Source organism: Physeter macrocephalus, unplaced genomic scaffold, assembly GCF_002837175.3.
Source record: "Physeter macrocephalus isolate SW-GA unplaced genomic scaffold, ASM283717v5 random_1793, whole genome shotgun sequence".
Lineage (NCBI taxonomy): Eukaryota > Metazoa > Chordata > Mammalia > Artiodactyla > Physeteridae > Physeter > Physeter macrocephalus.
Window position 1 is genome coordinate 14,791 of NW_021146335.1, and position 4,574 is coordinate 19,364.

General features: G+C 45.8%; 1 pseudogene; it reads right to left on the minus strand.

Annotated features, from left to right (window-relative positions):
* Positions 1–1,010: 1,010 nt before the first annotated feature.
* Positions 1,011–4,315, minus strand: LOC102989578 (STARD3 N-terminal-like protein; annotated as a pseudogene).
* Positions 4,316–4,574: the final 259 nt, after the last annotated feature.

The following is a 4,574-nucleotide window of genomic DNA, read 5'->3' on the forward strand; positions in this document are numbered from 1 at the left end:
AAAGTCAGTCTGCCCAGCGTTGCTGTAATGGTAGGTGATTGAACTGAGGTTGGTGTTGAAGCCTGCCCGACTTTAGAATGTTCAATTCAGTCCACCGGAGCGGTTTGGACAAACAAAGATTTGGCTAAAATGAATTTAGGTTGTTTGCATTTATTATAAGCAGAGCAAGGCAAGACAAAGTGGGTGAAAATGAATTTGAAGAGTTGAAATGACCAACAAAGAGGTCTTCATTAACTAAACAAGTGTGTAAGGTATTTGCAAAACTCATGAACATGTTAACTGTGGTTGGAAACATTCATTGTTTTCATCACATTTTTTTATGAAAAAAAATTCACAAAAATCATCAAACAAGTAGAGGAGAAATATTGGCTGAAAATAAATGAGGAGGGGAAAAAAAAAAACCCTTAAAACCTTACCAAAATTTCACGACCATTTTTTGATGGTTGCTTATTATTGCTTGATGATTTTTTCATGGTTTAAATTCCTTTTAGTGTTTTTTTCTTCTTTCTTTTACAAAAGCAGTAGTGCTCATTACAGGAAAACCAGAAAATTAGGTCAATCCAAAAAAATATAAAGAAACATCATGAAGAACCCTGCACCCACTCACCCTCCCTAGGTCAAATGTGGCATATTTTTCTAGACCTTTCCTATAGACATTCATGTGGATGTATTTTCCTTCATTCTTTCTCTTTCACTCTCTTTTCCTTTTCAAAAAGAAATCCTCGTTTTTCCTTTTTAGCAAAAATAGGATTATGCGGTAATTTTTGTTTTGTAAATTCCCATACTTTATGTGGCCAATTCCCTATTTTTGGAGATTCAGATTATTTCCAACATTTTCCTGTAACAAACTGCACAATACAGTAATGAAAAGGAACGTACTGCAACCACACGACATACAAACCTCACAGCCACACTGTTGAGTGAAAGAAGCCAGACACAGACATGTACGCTGTGATTCCATTTATAAAATATCCTAAAACCTACAAGCAAAACTAAACTACAGTGGGTACAGATGTCTCCTCAGGAGGCAAAATTATAACGACAAGAAAGAATGTGATTAGGGCAGAAGCAGGGTTGTCCTGTCCCTTTGGGTTATGAGAGTTCTGTGTCAAGAAGGGCCTTTAGGGGCGCCTGGGGGCTGGCAGCGTCCTGGTTCTTGACTGGGTGCTGTTTATAATAATTTACTATGCAGCACATTTATGTTTTATGTACTTTTATCTGTATGAGTGACATTTCACAATAAATTTTTTTTTCATTTTGATATGTTGGATTTTATTACCTTTTAAAATTGTACAAATAGTGCATATGCATGAGTTAAAAAAAACACAAGGGAAATGTAGGGAGTTAAAAAAGAAAGACAAAAGAAATCCGAGACATGAAACAAAAGAATTCCATTCTGCAAGTCAAAATAAAAAGATATTTTGCATACTAAAAAAGTGTTATTCCAGGACTTCCCTGGTGGCGCAGTGGTTGAGAGTCCGCCTGCCGATGCAGGGGACGCGGGTTCGTGTCCCGGTCCGGGAAGATCCCACGTGCCCCGGAGCGGCTGGGCCCGTGAGCCATGGCCGCTGAGCCTGCGCGTCCGGAGCCTGTGCTCCGCAACGGCAGGGGCCACAACAGTGAGAGGCCCGCGTACCGCAAAAAACACACAAAAAACAAACTGGTCTTTCTGACCATCAGAAAAACCACCAGGTATCAGTGCCGCCCTCTCCGAGGCATCCTGAACTAGCAGGTGTGTGTTTTCCTCTAGGTAACACCTTGAAATCCAGGAACCACGTCTCGAACCAGGCAAGGATGAAGGAAATGATGGGCAGCACGTCGCCGAAAGCCCCTTGACAGAAAAGCTTTGAGAGGATCGCTTTTGCTAGTAAAAGGGCACTGGTCACTGCTGTCATCAACGCTATGGCCCACCAATGGTGCAGTCTGCACGCGGCATAGGCAAGTATTAACACTTTAAATCGAAAAACCGCCCAAAGAAACATATCAAAATAAGAAGAGTAGTAGTCATACTGCACCACCTCTTTCTCTAACGTGTTCTCAATACCTCCACTCACATTTAACTCTATTACCCACAGTAACGTTACAAATCAGAGGTCAAAGGTGACAAACAAACAGAAAGTCCTCCTGACGTCAGATATGCCTTTCTTTTCCCTTCCTTCATAGGACTACAATCCTGGCCATGAGTTGCGTGGGGTTGATGGAATGGACGTCGCGCAGGGAAGCGTGCGAGCTCTGACTCCCCATGAGAGCCTTCTCCAGGTCTTCTGGGAGGGGGTTCATCCTGCAGGAGGGTTAAAGGAGCCTCTCTCCAGCTCCACCATCCCTGGAGAGAAGAGATCTCATCAGGTGGTTCCAGGCCAGCCGCCCTAGGCTGCACAATACATTTTTTTAAATGAACAGAATTAAAAGAAATAGCTAAAATATTAACTAGAAATTTAAAGCAGAGAGTAAAACTATTCTGAAATTTAAGCAAAATACTTGAAAAGGCACAAAAGAATGCACTCCACTTGCGTGCTACATCAAAATTCCAATGTTTGAAAAGTAAGGTGGAGTATATTGTTTTAGACCAAATTGTCCTTTGGGCTGAATTGTTTTCCTCTCACCTTGTTCTCAACCAAATTGTTTTCTTTCAGGTTTCTTTTGTTTTTGACCAAGTCATCTGGATTATTCTAAAGCTCGGGCATTTTCCGTGACCCTCATTATGCTGCCTTCATACAACTCTGATGGTGACGACGTCCTTAATGTGTAGTAGAAACCTCACTCCCTGTGTCTCACCATCTGTCCTTGGGGCATATGACATAGGAGACTATTGTCTGCCTCAGCTCTGAGCCACAAGTTTGTCTCTTATTCATTTACTCACTCACCCATCCATCCATCCATCCGTGCTTCTATCCATCCATCCATAAATGTGGGTCACTGAGCACCCACTGCATGCCAGACACTGGCCTTGGTGCTGGGGTAGAGCCGCAATGGAGAGTTCAGCCTCTGCTCTTGCACAGCTGCATTTGAATACCAAACAGATAAAAGGACGATTTGTCCTATGGTGTTAAAGAGAAATGAAGCAGGGTGAGGGGGATAGCGGATTGAAGTGATGGGGAATGTGCAATTTTATGCTGAGGGGGTCAGGGAGGCCTCGTGGATAAGGTGATGTTTGCACAGAGACCTGAGTGAAGGGAGGTGGCTGGGATAGCGTTCCAGGCAGGAGTAGCGAGTGCAGAGGCCCAGCCCACAGGCCAGGGCGGGTGGGGCAGGGTGAGTGAGGGGTAGGGTGGTAGGACCTGAGCTCGGGCAGGGTGGCCAGGCCCAGATCAGGTGGGAACCCACCACTGATGAGACATAGACATGCTGCTGAGCTTGATGGAGATCCACAGGAGGGTTTGGGCCAGCCAGGAATGCTGAGATCTGATGTCTGTTTTAAAAGGGTCATGGATGGGGACTTGGGGAGAGCCTGGGGTGGGGTGAGGGCAGCAGAGCCAGGGAGGAAGCTTTGCTGGGCCCAGTGCTGTCTGGAGCCCTGAGCCTCTATCCTGGGGCCCTTCCTTGCTCTGCTTTGCCCTACGGGCCTCTTCATGTAACCTAGGGCCTTTGCTCTGTGGTGGCCCCTTCACTCTGGAGACTTGGCATGGAACCTGCCTGGCGACAGCCCCTCTGTGACAGGTGCATTCATGGCCGAGTACTGGAGTCTGTACTATCTCTTAAAATGCATCTGTCCAAGAAGCCCCTCACTTCAGCCTGTCAAGAACATTTGGATCCTGATCCTGTCAGGCGGTCTGGGTGCCAACTTGCTACCTGGGGGTCATCCCAGGTGTGGAGAACATGCCAGCCACACCTGACTCCAAGTTCCCGGGGTCCTGTTGAATGGGTCAGGGCTGAGGACAGTGTTCCGTTCACGCCACCTGTCGCTGTCTTGCTGGTCGACCCACATCCACTCATTTAGCCTTGGTGTGGCCACGAGTGATCTGTTAATAAAATACTGAAATTTGCAGGTGATTTACTTTTTAAAAATATGCACTAGAGCAGATTCCCCGCTAGTCCTGTAAGAACGTTATTCTCATTTACTTTCAACCCAAGGAACTTTCTTGAGTTGGGAAGAAAGGGCGGCGTTCCTTCTGCTTTTGACAGGTGACTCAGACCCACGTCGACTCTGCCGCGGCCTCTGTGGAAACCCCCAGTTCCTCTAGACAAGGTGCGGTTACCTTTCGCCCTGAGGCAGCTCCCTTCTATACTTTGGCAAGTTTATTTCCGCTACTTAAAGGAAAACACGCTCACCTTCCCTCTCCTCAATCTTGACCCTCATAACCTCACCCTTGCTTAGTCAACCTCACTTCCCCCTGCTTGCAAAAGAAAAGACCGGAACATTTTTCATTATACACAGGCAGTGCTCTTATATGTCCATCCTCCTTGTTCTCTACAAGAGTGGACCTGAAATGACTTCCAAAATTACATACATTAAAATAGGATTTTTTTTTTTTTTGGCCGTGTGGCTTGCGGGATCTCAGTTCCCCGACCAGGGATTGAACCTGGGCCACAGCAACGAAAGCCCGGAATCCTAACCACTAGGCCACCGGGGAGCT